Source organism: Oryctolagus cuniculus, chromosome 11 (assembly GCF_964237555.1).
Source record: "Oryctolagus cuniculus chromosome 11, mOryCun1.1, whole genome shotgun sequence".
NCBI lineage: Eukaryota > Metazoa > Chordata > Mammalia > Lagomorpha > Leporidae > Oryctolagus > Oryctolagus cuniculus.
This window is the reverse complement of record NC_091442.1, coordinates 76,108,039-76,128,192: the sequence shown is the minus strand read 5'-3', so window position 1 is coordinate 76,128,192 and position 20,154 is coordinate 76,108,039. Positions and strand designations below refer to the sequence as shown.

The 20,154-nt window shown below is 35.8% G+C and overlaps 1 long non-coding RNA gene across 1 annotated transcript in view; it reads right to left on the bottom strand.

The window, feature by feature from the left end:
• Positions 1-18,741, bottom strand: part of LOC138844223 (uncharacterized) — a 108,698-nt gene extending 89,957 nt beyond the window's left edge. The window contains exons 1-2 of the long non-coding RNA XR_011379787.1: positions 18,539-18,741; positions 10,723-10,858 (exon numbers count right to left, since the gene is read on the bottom strand). This is a non-coding gene — a long non-coding RNA (uncharacterized lncRNA). The remainder of the gene's footprint in view (positions 1-10,722; positions 10,859-18,538) is intronic.
• Positions 18,742-20,154: the final 1,413 nt, after the last annotated feature.

Below are 20,154 nucleotides of genomic sequence, written 5' to 3'. Positions count from 1 at the left end.
CGTAACTGTATTTATTGTGGACAAATATTTTGGAAGCAAAAGACTGTTGCTTAGCAACTTATTGCTTTATGTTATTATAGATTATACCAGTTCAAACATTATTTGCCATCTAAGCAGTCTTAACTATAAGGTTTCTAAAAATGTTAGCCATGAAGAAAATCATATAAGAAAATAAGTCTGTCAAAGCCAATGAATAGATTTTATATTGAGAATATGAAAAATGTTCATGGAAAAAGGGAATTAAAGGTTAACTTTATTTTGGTGCAAACAACTTTGTAATGTGCACACAGTTTTTTTCATAATTGCATTTCAATGACCTTTTGAAGAACTCCTTTGCAAGGATTTAAAATTTTGTTGTACCATAATAAATGTATCTTTTATTTTTCAATTAATTTATTTTTCACATGGAATAAAGAGAAACTCCTTATCTACTGATTTACTCCTCCAAATGCTCTCAGTGGTAAGACCTGGGATGGGCTGAATCCTAGAGCTGGGAACTCAATCCATACCTCCTAGATGGATGGGAAGGAACCCATTTATTGAGCCATTATCACTGCCGCCTGTGGCCTGCATTACCAGAAACCTGACATCAGTCACTGGAGCCAGGCATTGAACTCATCTACTCTGATATGACATGTGCTCATCTTAACTAGTATCTTCACTGCTAGGCTAAATAAGTCAAATTTAATTCTACTTTCAATGAACTTTACATATACACACGAATATACACAAATATGCAAGTATATATTAAACACTTGTTTCTATATTATATAAATTAAGGTATGTAGGTATTCACTGAAACAAAACACATGAAGATAAGCTTATATTGTGCATATTTAATGAGAATAATACATTTTATGGATCATAAGGGGCAAATTTTGTCATATTTTGATATGATAAAATTTGATCTTCAACTGCTTTTGTCCCAATGGCAAAGACCTGTTTCTTCTGCACACTGAATCAGAACTAGCAGAGTGAGTGTAACTAGTTTGGAAGAAAACTTCAGGTACAAATATGTCCACAGAAAAAAATTGGGGGGACAATGGAAAATGGGAGAAGTTATAAAAGAAATACTGAAGATTTCTTAGGAGAAACTTGATCACGAATTGAGTGGTTCTTGATCTTTTTTTCTCCTCTAGCATCTGTCTATATATGAATCACATTCTAATAAGCAGACACAAATTATTTTTCTTTAAGTCACTGTTCCTCCAACAACTTAATCCATACACTTTAATAAATATGAAAATATCATTCTATTACTTTGATATGCTTGCCTTTCAGCCTCCTCCATAACTTCAAAGAACACCACTTTATTATAATTTTTCCACTATTTCTCATTTCCACCAAAAACGTCCTATTAAAACCTAGAAAAAACATATTGTTATATCGTCAGAAGAAATTCAATGTTTGTTCTATCATAAAGAAGGCAATTGATGGTTTTTGTAAAGAGTTCAAGTAGGAGGATTATTTATGTATTTTCTTTTGATAGAACAATCTATTGTGACAAATTCTATAAAAATAAAATCATAAAATCAAGTGAAAAATTTTAATGTTTTATTACATTTCCAAAATGTGAAATAAAGCATGCTGAAGAATAATAAATAGTATTGCTAAGGATAAAACAGTACTCTTCAAGGAAAAGAATTGCACTTTTTTGTAACATAACATCTTTAATCACCAGAGAAATAAAAGAAAACAGTCCATAGTAAAATACTAGTATATGCCCAACGGAATGACTAAAATTTAAAATATTATGATCACCAAGTATTGGCAAGTATATGGAACAAGAAGACTTTCATTCATTGCTGGTGCTAGTGTTAGCTGGCACAACCCGTACAGAATACTGACTGCGGGTATCTTACAAAGTGAAGTTGTAAACCTAAATTATGATTCAGGAATTCCACTTGTAATTGTTTTTCCAAGATAAATAATAATATTCGTTAATGAAAAGTGTTTTTTACAATAACTTACATAGAAACCTAACTCAAAATAGAAACAACCAAATGTCCATCAAAACAAGAATAAGCAACACAAATAAAGTGACAAACAATACCCAACAGCATTGCAAACCTGCAAAAACAATACTGAGTGAACAAAAAATTGAATGAAAAGCATACACTCTAATTGATTTCATTTTATAATATTCACAACAGTCAAGATATTCAGAATAGCATTACCTCAGGAATTGTATTGACTTGAATCAGTCATTGGGAAGACTTTAGAAAGAATAGAAATGCCTTTTTTCTTGATCCAGATGGTGTTTACATTTGTCAAAACTCATAAAATTGTATACTGAAGAACTTAGCCTTTAAATTAATGCAAAATACGCTTTATTTAAGAGAGTAATGGAGATTAGAAAACAAACAATTGAAACAACTGTAGTTTGTTTGCTTTCTATGTATGATCTATTTATCCTTACTGTAGCCAAGTGAAATTTGTGTTTTATTTTTCTAATGTGTAAAGATATCATACAGAAAGGCATTAATTTACTTGATCAACTTATATATAACAAATGGAAAAATAAGTCTTCAGTCTGAATTATGAGTTTTATGAAATATGAAAGGCCTCACAAAAGACTTATAAAAATCAAATAAATCCAAAATTGCATAAGCCAAAAACTAGCTTTGAGAAAATGAAAAAAATGTATAATTAACAGAAAAAAACTATTTTTCAAAGACATAAGTTCACTACTTACTGTGAGAAACTGTAATATGAAGAAATAAAGTTCTCAATATCAAAGTAAATAAATTATACAAGCACCAGAGGCAAGCTATCAAAAGTAAGAAACGGGGCAATGTCATCAAGTGGATTAAGCACAAGAGTCGTAGTACAGACTGGAACTCACTAGATGTGATTTTTTGTAAACCACTTAACCTATGCCTTGTTTTTCTCACAAGTAAGAAGTAGTTCAAATGATGGCTTTCCTTTGCAAAACTGTAGGGAGGATTAATTAGGCAATGTTCTTCAGGAGCTTTGAAGATTAAAAGCCTCAAGTAAGTGCTAAGTATAAAATACAAAACAAAAGAGATGAAGTCAGAGTTACAAAAGTCAGAGAGATGAAAGGAGAAAACTATGTTTGTAAGAGTGATGGAAGCTGAAGTTTGGAAAGATATAAAGGACCGGGGTGAGGAACTGCAAAAAATTTAACTTCAAACACACATATGAAACCAAACATATTTTGAATGATGTTAATATGTATCAATTCAATATAACAGTCTGAGAATATGCATCATTATAATCATACTGCAAAAGAAAGTATGAATTTTCTTTGTAAGATCACAGAATGAGCTATCTTCATCATTTATATCATTTCAAAGATGTATCCTTTCCTTTTTGTCAAATCTGCTTCTAGATGTCACATGCCTATCCAATGTGAGACCTTTGTTCCCAGTTTCTATACATCCCGATCTTCTACAAAGTCAACCCAAAATAAGATGAATGAGACTTAGTGACCACATAGGGCTTCGATGAACTGTGAAACAGGGAAATGAGCCATGCTGCAGAAGGAAAAGATTGGATGGACTAAGAAACTAAATCCAGTCACCATAGTGAGCTTTACTCTGTAATTTCATCAAACCAAATGAAGATTTCAAGGAAAAAATATCAAGACTTAATCAGACAGACAATAGTACTTTAAAATGTTTTTTGCCTGAATAATTTAAACGTGAGTTTGAATAGAATCAGGTGTTTAATCAAAGGTAACAAATAAATCACAGGTTTCATGTGCGTTTGAAGTAGGAGCAGAATATGAATATCTAACAACAGATATCAGAACACATGCTGGCAGTGGACAATTGAGCTGGTACTTGTCCTGTGGATGTTAGTCCTAAGTATATCAGTGTAGCAAAACTGAAGTGACTTTGCTTAATTTTCAAGATTTCCCTCTTTTTGTGTTCATGACACTTTCCCCTGCATTTTTCATCCCTGGCCCATGACAACTGTTCTGCCACTGTCTATCACCTTCACACCTCTGGCCTTTCAGCTTTACTCACTGCATAATCATTCTGATTTGGACTTGATGATGCACATTGTATTTTGACAGGTTAATGTTCTCAAAATTCAAATTTCCTTTTGTCTCAAAGTACTTTCATGGAACAATGTGATCTGATAAACTAATATGCTAAGATATTATGAAAGTGAGGAACATATTAGTGAGCCACATCTCTTCTTGACCTAATCCAAACTGCATTTAATGATATAACTCAGTTTCAACTAAAATGCAATACAATAATCCAATAAAATTCTACTAATAGTAGAGTTAGAAACATGCCAGGGGATTCCAATTCAATCCCATCAAGGTGGCATGTACCAATGCCATCTCACTAGTCAAAGTGATCAGTTTCAGTTCATAATTGATCATGATGATAGGATTAAGAGTGAAAGGGATCACATAAACAAGACTAGCGTCTGCTAATACTAACAAATAGAATTAAAAAGGAGACAACGATCCAACACGGGAAGCAAGATACACAGCAGACTAATAGAATGGCAGATGTCCTAAACAGCACTCTGGCCTGAGAATTAGCCCTTAAGGCATTTGGATCCGGCTAAAAAGCCCAAGAGAGTATTTCAGGGATGTAAAGCCAAGGCACTCTGGGGAAAAAAAATGACCTAAATGAAAGATCTCTGAAAGTGAGATCCCAGCGGAAAGAAGGGGCCATCAAAGAAGGAGGTACCTTTCTCTGAAGGGAGGAGAGAACTTCCACTTTGACTACGACCTTGTCTAAATAAAATCGGAGTTTGCAAACTCAAAAGGCTTCCATAGCCTTGGCAGCTCATGACAAGAGCCTTGGGTGATTACTGAGGTCGTAAATAAGAGTGTCAATTGTTAAATCAACAACAGGAATCACTGTGCACTGTTGTAGTGGATTCGTTCTGAGATTTGGAACATGGTGGAGGCAAGAGGCTCAGAGTCACCACACAGACCCCAGGAGTCGGGTGAAAGCGGCCAGAGGTGACTCTTTTATTTCAGTTGGTACAACAGCTTATATAGCCAAGACAGCCAATCTGGTCAAGGGCCAGTTTATGCCCTACCAATCACAGCCTGTTGCCAGGAAGGCTCCATTTGCCATGTGGTTTCCAAAACCATCCAATCACAGCCTGTTGCCAAGCAGGCTCCGTTGCCAGGTGGGTTTTGAAGCCATTCCTAAGTTACTGACGCTTGCTTGCCAGCAGCCATCTTAGCATGGCTTTCTCATTGCACCACAATTCACTTACTCCCCATGTAGGATCTCTGTCCTTAATGTGTTGTACTATGTGAATTAACAGTATAACTAGTGTTCAAACAGTACTTTATATTTTGTGTTTCTGTGTGGGTGCAAACTGTTGAAATCTTTACTTAGTATATACTAAATTGATCTTCTGTATATAAAGATAATTGAAAATGAATCTTGATGTGAATGGGATGAGAGAGGGAGCAGGAGATGGGATGGTTGCAGGTGGAAGGGAGGTTATGGGGGGAAAAAGCCACTGTAATCCAAAAGTTGTACTTTGGAAATTTATATTTATTAAATAAAAGTTAAAAAAAGAAAAAAAAAAACTACTAAAGAATAAACAGGATGTTAGTGATCTTTTAGCTGGTATTTGGGGTACTAATTAACCTAGAATTATTATTTTTTCTATTTATGTGTCTATCTCCATAAAATGACCTATGAAATCACTCATAAAGCTATGAATTATTGAGTCCAAGTGCAGGTCATCTTTTGATTGTTTGGATGATTCTTTCCCTGATTGTCCACTTCTGTCAAAATTCATTCTATAGTTATTGATGTACCTTCTTATTCTGTCTTCTGTACTATAATAACGTCATGTCTGATTCTTCCCTGTATCCCATGGTAATGAATATGGCATATTGGATTAGGTAATTGATATTTTTCTTTAGATCTTATTAAGCACTTTTTAAATGATTGAATGACTCAGTGAATGAAAGATGGCAGGTGAAGCAAATATAGTTATTTTCCAGGAAATTATCTGTTTGCATTTACCAAAAACAAATTAGAAGGTCATTTAGATTTTCTCCCAAAACATGGATCTGTGCTAAAAACTTCCTAAGACTCTCACTCAGTACTAAAATTCAAACTGAAAGTTTCCAGGGTCAAGTTTAACTAGTCATCATTGGTAATGGTTATTGTATATGCTTAAGTTCTCAGGACAGACATTTTAGCCAAATTCGATTTTTGCCATTTCTTCTACATGTGTTTCTCACCCTTCACGGCATTTTGAGTGCAGTTACTACATTGTCTCACATATCCACGCAAATTTACAATTTTAGTTGTGCTCCTGTAAAACATTTTTCTCCCTCTCAATGTACCCTTCACAGCTATTTCATTTTATTGTGGTGTATTTCTATTGAAGGCAACAGTCATGCCAAATCCTTCTTTGTACACTTTGTATCTCTGTGTGCAGTGCCAGTGGTAGGCCTCTCTTGAGACCATCATTATGAACTCAAGTCAGTAATGTTGGTCACCAGATTTCGAGGAACTAATGGAACTGAGCCAAGTCCTGCTTTGGATGAATGATTGTGGAATCACCCTGAGACCAATGGTCTTGCGAAATTACTTTAAAGGTGAGAAGTGATATAAAGCTGGTAAATCCATAGTAAGTTTGGAGAAATGTATATCATAAATTATTTTTTGTGGATGAGAAATTATAGGCGTTTTCAAAAAGCTGTCTGAAATATTTGAAAGAAATATTTAAAAGGTTTTTTTTTTAAGAAGGTGTATCTATGCCAAGGGATCCTGAGTATGATTACAATAAATAGAAACAAACACTAATTAATATATTTATCTGAACAGCTAATTTCCTCCTGGAAGGTAAATGGTACTTAATTAATTTGGCTGAACAAGACTCCTAACTGAATTTTCAGCCATGCTGCTAATGGGGTTACCTAAAAGACCAACTAGAAATGAAGAAATTATTGAAGGGAAGAATTGGAAAACTATGCCTTTTAATTAGTAGCAATTATTTGATAAAGTTATTGTCCTTTTTAAATACATTATGAAAGATACCTACCTGGAAGGAAACTGGAACAAAGGGAATTGAAGTAAATATAAGAAGCTCATTCAGTTTGAAGGATTTGAAAGGAACCTGCAAACTCCTGACTGAATCTGGCTTTATTCCACATTCCCCTGCTAGCAGGTACAAAGTGGCTCACCCTTGTATTCTCTCCTTTCTTTCTTAGATAAAATGAGAAAAGTTGGGATGATTAAAAACATATGAAAGGAAAGATAAACTTCCAGCCATGTCCAGGATCCACTGAAATCATTTGCTGCATCTAATGTTTCAGGTAGGTTCAGAAGAACATTTTTAAGAAAGTTAGCAAATGCCTTGCTTTGATGTTAGATCAGAGATACCCAGCTTTACTGGTCAATGTCATAGAGTGTCTATGTAACACTCAAAATGACAAGGGGAACAAAACGCAAACACAGGTAAATTCAATGGGCAATTTAGCATTGGTTCTGCATTTCAGGGATTTTTCAGTTAAAGGAACTCAAGTTAACTATTTCTCTAAACTAAAAGTGGATTGCACTGGAAGTACATAAATAACTGAAGAGTGACAACTTACTGTCACAATTAGATATTTTCACTTTGATGCTGTTTTATACCTATGCCAGATGAATTTATTTGTTGAGCATGTGAAAGGAAATTTAGGACATTTGAAGAAAGATCTGCATTAGTATGAAAACAAAAGCACTATTTGTAGTGAAAAGCAAATTTGCCTAAAGGAGGGCTCTAGGGTTATAGAAATATGCATCAATAAACCAAAAATGAAACATCTTGCATAATTTTCAAATATAATTTATCATTTAAAAATTATAATGCACTTATCCCTTATGTTGCAAAATATTGCTGCTTATATTGCCCTCCCAACCCCCCATTATCAAAGCAGCTCAAAGATTTTAGGTACTGATAGAGACAGCAAGAGGAAATAAATCTTTGGAAAGCATAAAAAGGTCCAAAATTGAAGGAAAAACTTTCAAGAGAGATTATTATTATTATTATTTTAAGAGAACAGAAGAGGCTAATCACAACTTCAATTAGCTTCTTCAGTACCTGGGCATTTTAATGAGCTACAAAAGTGCTATGACATTCTGCTTAACTGCAGCTACTTTCTTCTTACAGTACTTTGCTGCAAATAATCAACTCACCATAGTGGAAATCTAATCTGAATTTAGAAAGGGTTCCAATATTCCTCATACACACACAGTTGTGTTAGAGGTTTGGGATAACAGCCATTATTTGACAAGCATTTGCTATCTATAGCTGTGGTTTAATTTTGAGATCATGTTTAACTCACTTTATTATGGGATTCAATGGAGTTTAAAAATAAGTATCCATTGTGAAATATTATACATGAGATATTAACCCCAGACACATGTATATTATACTTAATTTCTATCAACAATGAAAAATTCAGTAGGTAGTTCGAATTTAAATAATTTTTTAAAAATATATCTATCTTGAAGTCATGCTTAGGAGCACCCAGTGTTCTTGACTGAGTGCTAATTCCATGTAAAGCTTTATTCTAGAATATTCAATTTTAAATACTTTTTTTTAGTAAGTACATTCTTTAAAAAGATTTACTTTTTGGGGCGGGCACTGTGGCACAGTGGGTTAACGCCCTGGCCTGAAGCACTTACATCCCATATGGGTACTGGTTCTAGTCCCGGCTGGTCCTCTTCCAATACAGCTCTCTGCTATGCCCTGAGAAAGCAATAGAGATGGCCCAAGTCCTTGGGTCCCTGCACCCATGTGGGAGACCCGAAAGAAGCTCCTGGCTCCTGGCTCCTGGCGTCAGATTGGCGCAGCTCCAGCTGTTGAGGCCAATTGGGGAGTGAACCATCAGATAGAAGACCTCTCTCTCTCTCTCTCTCTCTCTCTCTGCCTCTCCTCTGTGTAACTGACTTTCAAATAAATAAATAAATCTTTAAAAAAATACCAGATAAGTTTCAAAAAGACTTAAGTTTTTTTAAAAAAAGATTTACTTATTTATTTGAAAGTCAGAGTTACAAGAGACAGTGAGAGAGACAGAGATTTTCTATCTACTGGTTTACTCCTCAGATGGCACAAAATCCAGCACTTCACCAGGCCGAAGCCAGGAGCCAGGAGCTTCTTCTGGGTCTCCCATGTTGATGCAGGGGCCCTAGCACTTAGGCCATCTTCTGGTGCTTCTCCCAGGCCATTAGCAGGGGGCTGGATTGGATGTGGAGCAGCTGGGACATGAACAGGCGCATGTATGGGATGCCGACATCACAGGTAGTGGCTTATCCACTACACCATAATGCTCGTCCCAATAAGTATACATTTTTAAATGCTTATTTATTTATTTTTATCTACTTTGAAAGGAGAGAGATGGGAAATATCTCTCATTAAGTGGTTCGCTTCCCAGATGCCTGTTAACAGCTAGGGCTGAGCCAGGCCAAAGCAAGAAACCTGCAACTTGTCTGGATCTCCCACATGGATGGCAGAGGCCTAAGAATTGAAACTGTCACTTGATGCCTCCACAGTGTAACAGCAGGAAGCTGGATCAGAACAGAGCAACTGAGACTCCAGTTGGCTCTCTGAAATGGGATATCAGTGTGGCAAGTGCATGTGCTACAATGATTACCTCCAGTAGCAAACTTTTTAATATGATCTTTTATTTTTTCTTGCTGTTTAATTATATGATTGTAATACATGTCATTTATCAATTTTCATCTCCTTGGGAAGCTGGGTAATTGATTTCTAATTCATTATATTGTAGCATTGCCCTATTGAGTTTTCCCAAAAGGGGGAAATATGTCATTTTTTCTTAGTTGAGAGGTGTGAAGTGGTTCATAAAAGTAAATTTGTTATATCAAAGATTGTTCACATTTTAAGAATTTACATGTATTAGAAAATTTCCCTTCAAGATAATTTATGCTACATATAGCCACTTGACTGATATTGTAACTCCCCAATCCTGGAAATGGTGTTCATGAAAATAATTTAAGCATAAGTTTCCATTTTAACCATATCAGATATAATAGGGCTGTTTGCCTATTACTGACCTGCTGAGTCAGAATTTAAATACATTTCTTCCAAGGCGGGGTGTTAGTCTATTCTTGTTTATGAATCTCATTTCCAATGCATATGCCACTGTTCTCTTCTAGAAAGTAAAATCCCATTTTTTCATCCTGTTTTATTCATCTTTATTCTCTTCATTTCCTAGCACAGTGTGTTGAAAATTCTAACTCAGCAAACCTCCTCTGAATAATTCGCATGGAAAATATATGTTAAAAAATATATATACAGATATGTGTCTTAATATGTGTGTATACAGGTAAAGTTATCTAGGTATTTAGTATATATCACTGATATCAATTGATTAATATGCATAATTTAATATCATGTTAGAAAGGTATTTGCATTTTAAATCACATGCTAAGTTGCAAATTCAGAAAAAAAAATTCCCCAAAACAAAGCTGTTATTTCTTCTTAGACTTCTTAGATGTGACATTCAATATCCATTTAAAATATTCAACAGTGGGGTTGATGGAAATTTATGCTTAAATTTTATGCATTGTTCCTTCAGAGATAGAAAAGACATCTGATGCTACCCTAGATGTTATCTCTGACAGAACAAAATTCAAGTAAACGAGAATAAAAAATCCCAGCAATTCTTTATTAAATGATTAAATAAATAATAAGAAACTCACTGGGCATGAAATGCAGACTTTTTTCTACTAAATATTCATTACTTACTTTGCCTTTGTATAAATTTGCTGACTCTGCATACCAGGATAGAAGCTGATAGAAACTTCTTGGCATCATCTTCTGGGTTTGCTCAGAGTAGAGCTGTGATGTTTCTGGTTTTGCAGCTTATGGTTGACAGCTAATCCTAATGGAAAAGCAATGCCATATTCACTAATCCTAGCAGAGAAGCAAACCACTTTTACTTTCAATCTGAAAATCCAAAATCAGATTTTTTTTAAAATGAGATGCCACTCTAAATTCTCTCCCAGTGTATACCAGACTGTGTATTGTTATCTGTGAACATAAAAATTTCGAGTCCCTTGCTGTGTTTAAGAAGATATTTGAAGTTACTTTCGCCATGTTATATGGACTATCACTTTTAAAACTTCATCTGAAAGTTCCTCAAAATTTATCGCAAACTATTAAAGAAATGACAACTATTTCTTTACCCATAGACAACCACTCTATTTTTTGTATTATCTGGTATATTTTTTCATGTTAATGTGATATTAATTACAGAGAACCAGATTCATTGTATTTCATAGAAACAATTCTAAGAATATAATGATATTCTCTTCTACCCTCCCTGCTTCCTCTCATCTCTCTCTCTCTTTCTTCTTTCCTTCCTCCCTTTCTTCTTTTCTTCATTCCTTTGTTACTTCCTTTCTTAAATTTACATTATAGTCAAGGATTTAATGCTTCACCAAGTAAAGAATTCAAGAAGTAAAATTAAAAAGACCTTAGTTCAGTGGGAATAAAAACAAGGACCATATTATAATTATTATATTTTATTACATAAATAATCAAAAGATAGTCACTTCACTCCTATACAGCATATTTTAAAATAAACACATATTTAAATTATGTTTAAAATTAAGGTAAAAAATATGAACTCATGCATTATTGCAAAACATTTTTTATGACAAGATAGTATAGGGAAACACATACTAATTTATATAATTGAAAAAAATTGATGGAAAATTAAGATTTGCACAGTATTTCACAAGTTAGAATATATTTTCTCATATATATGATAGAAAAACCTGTAGTCAGGGATATTTTATTAGAATATGAACTTTAGCATAGTAGGTGAAACCACCTGAGTTATGAAAGCTTTTATCAAATGGTGGTGAAAAACTCAGATTTAATATTTTCAAATAAATCAAATAATGGCAATTGTAAAATATAATCAAGGAACTGTATCAAATTTAGGAGTTGACAGGAATTTCCTACTTTAATTAAGCTGCTCCTAGATTTAACAAGAAGGGCTGCAATATTAATTTTTTTAAAGATTTATTTTATTTATTTGAAAGAGTTACAGAGAGAGGCAGAGACAGAGAGAGAGAGGTCTTCGACCTGCTGGTTTACTCCCCAGATGGCCACAATGGATGCAGCAGATGCAGCTGCACCGATCCAAACGCAGGAGTCAGGAGCTTCCTAGGTGGGTACAGGGGCCAGGGACTTGGGCCATCTTCTACTGCTTTCCCAGGCCATAGCAGAGAGCTGGATTGGAAGAGGAGCAGCCAGGACTGGAATCGGCGCCCATATAGGATGCCAGTGCTTCAAGCCAGGGCTTTAACCCTTTGTGCCACAGCGCCGGCCCCTGCAATATTAATTTTAAACAGGAATGCTTTACTAAGTGCCAACAATATTTAGAACAGTTTATTATATATCTCACAATTATGATCTGATTATCAAATTATGCTGTCAATAAGTATGTATTACTTTTATTTATTTATTTATTTATTTATTTTGACAGGCAGAGTGGACAGTGAGAGAGAGAGACAGAGAGAAAGGTCTTCCTTTGCCGTTGGTTCACCCTCCAATGGCCGCCGTGGCCGGCGCGCTGCGGCCGGCGCACCGCGCTGATCCGATGGCAGGAGCCAGAAGCCAGGTGCTTCTCCTGGTCTCCCATGGGGTGCAGGGCCCAAGCACCTGGGCCATCCTCCACTGCACTCCCTGGCCACAGCAGAGAGCTGGCCTGGAAGAGGGGCGACCGGGACAGAATCCGGTGCCCCAACCGGGACTAGAACCCGGTGTGCCGGCGCCGCTAGGCGGAGGATTAGCCTAGTGAGCCGCGGCGCCGGCCCTGTATTACTTTTGTTAATAAAAATGAGAATTCTATTGTTACTACTCAAATTCTCTACTTGTGGAACTTGTATAAGGCCACACAGATATAAAGGTGGAATTTTAAACAGGGTTGCCCAGACTTCAAACAATCATCAACACTATCTTCCAGAGTGTATACAGGTATAGCCATTGAGAAGAGATGAAGTTGAATGGATAGAATTCCCACTTGCAAGATAATGCAAAAAAATACTGACCTGAATTAAGATATACTCTTGATGAGTAACAGAAAATTTTAGGTTTTGGTGCCTAAAAGAAGATTAAAAATTGATTTATCTTCACCAATATCCTATAACATCTAGAGTCTAAATATCTTGAAAGAATTTTTAAGATACAATGAATATTCCATGGAAACTTTCTGCTCTTCAGCCAGAGCAGTGGGATTCTTACTGTACATTCTTTATGTTGTTTTTTTCTTTTTTTTAAACTTTTATTTAGTAAATATAAATTTCCAAAGTACAGTTTATGGATTACAATGGCTTCTTCCCCCCCATAACTTCCCTCCCACCCACACCCCTCCCATCTCCCGATCTCTCTCCCATTCCATTCACATCAAGATTCATTTTCAATTATCTTTATATACAGATGATCAATTTAGTATATATTAAGTAAACATTTCATCAGTTTCCATCCACACAGAACATAAAGTGTAAAATACTATTTCAGTAGTAGTTATAGCATTAATTCACATTGAACAACACATTAAGGACAGAGATCCTACATGAGGAGTAAGTACACAGTGACTCCTGTTGTTGACTTAACAATTTGACACTCTTGTTTATGGCGTCAGTAATCTCCCTAGGCTCTAGTCATGAGTTGCCAAGGCTATGGAAGTCTTTTGAGTTCGCCGCCTTGGATCTTATTCCGACAGGGTCATAGTCAAAGTGGAAGTTCTCTCCTCCCTTCAGAGAAAGGTACATCCTACTTTGATGGCCCCGTTCTTTCCGCTGGGATCTCACTTTCAGAGATCTTTCATTTAGGTCATCCTTTTTTTTTTTTTTTTTTTTTTTTTGCCAGAATGTCTTGGCTTTCCATGCCTAAAATATTCTCATGGGCTCTTCAGCCAGATCCAAATGCCTTAAGGGCTGATTCTGAGGCCAGTGTGCTGTTTAGGACATCCACCATTCTATGAGTCTGCTGTGTATCCCGCTTCCCATGTTGGATCATTCTCTCCCTTTTTGATTCTATCAGTTAGTATTAGCAGACACTAGTCTTGTTTGTGTGATCCCTTTGACTTTAGGCCTATAAGTATGATCAATTGTGAACTGAAATTGATCACTTGGACTAGTGAGATGGCATTGGTTCATGCAACCTTGATGGGATTGTATTGGAATCCCCTGGCACATTTCTAACTCCACCATTTGGGGCAAGTCTGATTGAGCATGTCCCAAATTGTAAATCTCCTCCCTCTTGTGGGGAGCAACTCGGACTGGACTGAGTTACTGGAATTAAGACTTATTCTATGCATCTGCTCTCCCACAATATGGTGCTGGGAGAGGAGAAAACAGCTTCTACCCAGCTGCCTCTTGCCAACTTGAGTGCTGACCTCCAGGAGCTGATCCTGCTCCTGATTGGAGGAGAGCAGTGTACTCGGCGTGTGGGCAGCCGAGTTGGGATTGGCGGAAGAGGACTATAAAGGAGGAGAGAGACAACATGCACCAGGAACATCTAAGGGGAACATCTATCTAAGAGGAACACCTGTGCAGCCCCCGAGAGAGCCGGCCGGCGGTGTGCCGCTCCCCCGCGGAAGTGGGGAATGTGGCAGGGGGAACCGCCCTTCCACGGAGGTGGAAGGGACGGTAGCCAACCCGGGAAGAACCAGCAGCAAACCCGGGGAGGGCCAAGCAGACAAAAGAACAGCGCAGGGTCCTGTGTCGTTCCTCCACGAAGACAGGGAGCAACACCCTCTTTTATTCCCACTCTTAGATTTAACAAGGATCACTTTTCAGTTAAATTTAAACACCTAAGAATAATTGTGTGTTAATCACAGAGTTCAACTAATAGTATTAACTAGAACAAAAAAAAATACTAAAAGGGATAAAGTATTAAATTGTACATCAACAGTCAGGACAAGGGCTGATCAAGTCACTGTTTCTCATATCTTCATCTGTCTTGGATTTTCCCATTAACTTGCATGAAATTTCATCTTTTTATCCTCATATTTGAAACTTATAAAAATATTGGATTAGTTTGAGTTTCAGTATAGGTCAAAGATTCAATTCTGACTAAAAAAAATGTGGAGTTTCTTGGAGAGCTAAAGGACAGTCAAAGAACCAACTGATGATACAGGATAGGCAACATCTCAAGATGCAGGTTAGTAATCAGTGGCTGAATGTTAGCAACTATTTAACTGCCTGATTCAGGTTTCTTGACATGAATCAAGTACAGTCTCAATTTTTTCAACTGTGTTTCATTCTGAGTAAGATACTAATTTCTAAAATTAAAAAAGCATCAACTTTATGAATTGATATCAGTCATCAATACATTTAGTAGGAGCATATAGGAATGCAAGTGAAGAAAAGTTTCCTCATAAATATGTAGAAAGTTAAAACACAAATAGCATATTCTATTATTACCTCACCATACAGATGTCATTGTAGATAAAGAACCACTGTGCTTTCAGAGCATTAAGACAGAAAATAAATATCTATCATTTGAAGGCAGTAGAAGCACCGGATTTTATTTCCAAAATGGCTAGTTAATATTTGTAGAACAATCACCAAGATCCAGAATTTTATTTTGAATGCGTTTTTTAAAAGATATCCGGAATATAAAGTAAATTCAAATATATATTATACTTTATGTTATAGGTTTCATCTAATTTACTAGAAAAATGGTGAATACATAGCACTAATATTTAGAAATATAAAGAAACTTGTACTATTTGAAGTGTGAATCATAGAATGTTATTGCTGAAGAGCACATTAGACATCAAATAACCTTAACATAGAATTTTACATTAATTATTCTGCATAAAAGTGCTGAGTTAGTATGTGATATATGTACAATTGGTGCCATTTTAGTTTTACAAATTCTGAGTTGGTTGAGCCTTAGATCACAGTTTATGATCTATTTGCTCCATCAGAGTATTTCTCATTTAGTAAAAGAAACATGAAGTGTATTATTTAATGAAACCAATAAGCAAATTTCCCTTTTCTTATTACTCTAAAGGCCCATGGAAGAAGTAGTTAGCATCTTTATTACAAGTTAGTTTACTGATAGTAGTATTCATTGATAGTCATGACAGCTCTATCAGATATGACAAACACAATACATCTGAAGTTTATTAATATGTACTATGAACCTTCACAAAGAAATAGTATATTATTAAACATTCCAAATGATATAAATGAGTAACCTGTATGAAATTGTCACAGACCTACCTTTATAAAATTTCTCTGTTGACAGAGATGTTAGACTTTATAACTGTAATAGAAGTTGCAATGCAAAACACTGGGTTATTTGGCCACAATCACAGAACTAGTTAAATGCAGATCTGGAATGAATCTTGTCCCTTTCGAGCAATGTGGTTTTCCCACAAATTCCATTATTTCTCTCATAGGGGAACATCTTTCAATAAGTATTCACATCATTTCTTCATATTATTGGTATATTCCAAAGAAGCATTTCATCTTTGTACTTGAATCTTGGGCTAAACACACAAAGGGAGAAATGAGTAAATCTTTCCTAGAGCTAATAAAAATTATTTCAGAGATGAGGATAGTGGCTAACCAGTTATCAGAGAAGTAGAAAGCTGCTTAAAGGGCTTGTATGTGATGGAATGGGAAATGCCAAAGCCAAGCAAGGGGATTATGTGAACAATTATGTTGTTTATCATAACATAAACGTGGAGCATCAGCATGGATGTCCCTTTTCACGTTTCTCTTCTGGAAAGTAGACATAGACACAAGTCAACATTGACTATAGGACACTGGGAAATGTGAGTGAAATGAAAGGAACCTATTTTTTAAAAAATGAAAAATATATGGTATTTTCTTGGCATTTGGGTACCCAGCCTAAGAAGAGGTCTATCATGTGTTATGCTTGTGACAGTTGTCCTGTTGAAACACATTTGGTGAACTGTAGTGAAAACTGGGTGTCACACCAAGTACCACTGAATTTGTAGCTATAGGGGCAGAGGCTGGAAAAACACAGAATTATGTTCCTTGATACTTTTAGAAAAATCTATAGGAAAGAGAGAAGCCCAACTTAAATGTATTAAAGTCATTTTCTGAGGATCTCAAGTTTTATCAAACTTGAATACATATGGCTTTAAATGTAATCCAGTTTCCAGTACAACTGTTGCTTAAGTTTACAATGATGCCTTTTATTCCCATACTATGAAAAACCTTCAGAAATTATGAAACTATTTTATAATTTGTTTTTTAAAATTTATAAAAATGATACTTAGAACATATTTTCATTTAAAACATTTCAAAACAATATATATTCATAAGACTTCAAAAAATTGTTCTAGGGATCAACGACTGGCATAGCAGTTGACTCCTAGGGCTCATATTAGAGTTCCTGGGTTTGAGTCACAGCTCCCTTTCTGTTTTCAGTATCCCTATTCTGTTTCCAGAATGCCACAGCAGGTGACAGATCTATGTTTCCTTTGTGGGAGACCAGGATTAAGTTCCCAGCTTCCAGTTTTGGACTGGACCGGCCCCAGACATGTGTTCAGGGAGGGAACCAGAGGAGGAGAATTCTTTCACCCTCATTCTCATTCTTTCTCCTTGTCTTCTATTTGAAGAAGAAAATTCATAGGCAAGTAAATAAATTTTAAGTATTTAAGATGTCATAATAATAACAACACATTCCAAACTTAACAAGTAACTATATCTCTGAATTATTTACCTAATATGATAATAAATTTTGTCTCAGTTTATTTACTTAATATATGACTAATTGCAATCACAATTATTCTTAAGCATTTTTTCACCTTATTAAAGGAGTTTATTTAGCCAATAAACTTTGGGCTTCTATTACAACCTTTTTTTTCCAATTAAAACTGTAGTTGTGAAACTAAAGCAATAGTAAAATATGGTAACATTACAAGAAAAATGTTGTTTCTAAACCATATAATTGCTTGAGAAAATAATACCAGAAAACAGACACAAAGTGTGTAAACAAAACTAATCTCTAATAAACAAAATGAGGAAATGCTTTGAATCTGAAACACAGAACAAAGCACTGTTTTTTGTATACCAGTAAGAAACTTGTTTCTAGATATGAACCTAGATCATTAATCCTGCCAATGGATAGCAAGCAAAACATAGTTAAATTCAGTTCTATGAGATACTTTGACAAAAATTAGTGTACGGATTTTGGGGAACCTTGAAAAACCAATAAAATAAAAAATTCAGTAAGTTATTTATATCTGATTCGTCTGGAGGATGTACAAGTTTTATTTTTCTGTAAACATGGCTATTCCAAACTGGAGTACACTCATATCAGATCAATTACCCAAAATTTTGGTTACTCTCTGTGTAACTTCAGAAGTAAAATAAATGGTTATTTTGGAAAGGTAAGTTAAAAGAGTGTACAAAACTAGACTATAGTTCCTCAGGCAACTGGGGCACTTACAAGGCTCTGTATTTCCAAAACTTGTACAGATCCCAGTGACACAGATTTGCATAAATGAAATAGACTTCATAAAGTTGTGTGAGAGTGCCAGAAAAGAGTTTTTATAGCTTACCGAACAGGTAGATTCAGTTCCAAAATGCTTTCCTCATTTCTTCTTATACGGTCCACATTTAAACAATGCTTGAAGAGAATGAAAAAGAGCCTAAACAATATACACAGCAATACTATCCTGCTATCTGCGGAGCTCAGAACAATAGTGAAAATGTAAATCTAAATAAGTAACACATCAAGCTGAAACAACTGTCCAATAAACAGTGTTCTTTCTTTCCATTTTGACATATACACTTCATAGTGTTCTGGAAGACTAGGATTGTATTAGGAATTATGAATCTCCTTGGTGTTCTATACCAGAATTTGCCCATCCAGAAAGCAGTAACTCTGGGCCCCCAAACAACATGTTCCAAATTCCCCATCCTCTTTTCTTCTTAGCTCATTATCAGAGAAAAAATCTTATTTATCACCATTAGTGACTTCATTGAACACCCCAAGTCTCAGGTTCAAATGCTACCTACACCCTCCAAAGCTGCTCCTTGGATTTAGGGGCACATTTGACAGTGGATGGTCTCCCTGTTCAATTTCTGATGCATGGCAGAGACAAGTGCAGGTCCTATAATGATCTCCTAGACCATCAGGGCGGAGGATTCTAGGATTCTCGTATCGCAAGTGAAGACTAGGAGGCAGACTGCAGGTTCCAAATAGTCACAAACTCTTCTCTCAGCAAACTTCATTCCGTGGAGAGCTTCGCAGCGGAACATGAGAAGGTACTCTAAAGAATGTACAGCAATGAAATCTGGTCATTTGCAACAAAATGGAGGAATCTGGAAAACATCATGCTGACTGAATTAAGCCAGTCTCAAAGGGACAAATATCATATGTTCTCCGTGATCTGTGATAACTAAGCAAGCACCAAAAAGGAAACCTGTTGAAGTGAAATGGACACCATGAGAAACAGTGACTTGATCAGCCCTTGTCCTGACTGTTGATATACAATTTAATACTTTATCCCTTTTAGTATTTTTTTTTTTGTTCTAGTTAATACTATTGGTTGAACTCTGCAATTAACACACAGTTATTCTTAGGTGTTTAACTGAAAAGTGATCCTTGTTAAATATAAGAGTGGGAATAAGAGAGGGAGGAGATGTACAATTTGGGACATGCTCAATCGGACTTGCCCCAAATGGTGGAGTTAGAAACGTGCCAGGGGATTCCAATACAATCCCATCAAGGTGGCATGTACCAATGCCATCTCATAGTCCAGGTGATAAATTTCAGTTCACAATTGATCATACTGATAGGTCTAAGAGTCAAAGGGATCACACAAACAAGACTAGTGTCTGCTAATACTAACTGATAGAATCAAAAAGGGAGAGACCGATTCAACATGGGAAGCGGGATACACAGCCAACTCATAGAATGGCGGATGTCCTAAACAGCACTCTGGCCTCAGAATCAGCCCTTAAGGCATTCAGATCTGGCTGAAGCGCCCATGAGAATATTTTAGGCATGCAAAGCCAAGACATTCTGGCAAAAAAAAAAAAAAAAAAAAAATCCTAAATGAAAGATCTCTGAGAGTGAGATCCCAGCAGAAAGAAGGGGCCATCAAAGAAGGAGGTACCTTTCTCTGAAGGGAGGAGAGAACTTCCACTTTGACTACAACCCTGTCTAAAT